Genomic DNA, 468 nt, shown 5'->3' with positions numbered 1-468 from the left:
CATTACTGACAGACACACACATAACACACCTGACACACACACACATAACACACAGAAAACACACCTGACAGATCAAATGATTTAAAACACTTTATTTCATTATCAGATAGCTCCTTCAAAGTCTTTATGTCCATTCTGGGCTCCTGTAGTCCAGTCAGGTAACAAACTGCAGCTGAACATGCGTGTGCTTTACAACACGCCAGCTGTTCCTCTCTGTGATTGGCAGTTTGGTTGGAGTGTTTACAGAGAACATGTTACAGATCAAACATGGAGCTACAGGTGGCCGCACACACGTCTTCCTCAAACGTTCGTCACAGGAGCGCTGACAGAAGTTCCCTCTACACTCAGAGCAGGAGAACGTTCTCTTCCAGTCAGAACTTTGATGAACTTTGACCAGCTCATGTTCTCCAGGTGCTATGAGCAGCTCATGTTCTCCAGGTGCTATGAGCAGCTCATGTTCTCCAGGTG

This window comes from Kryptolebias marmoratus, linkage group LG21 (assembly GCF_001649575.2).
Source record: "Kryptolebias marmoratus isolate JLee-2015 linkage group LG21, ASM164957v2, whole genome shotgun sequence".
NCBI classification, from domain to species: domain Eukaryota; kingdom Metazoa; phylum Chordata; class Actinopteri; order Cyprinodontiformes; family Rivulidae; genus Kryptolebias; species Kryptolebias marmoratus.
The sequence above is the reverse complement of the archived record's forward strand: the minus strand, read 5'-3'. Positions refer to the sequence as shown.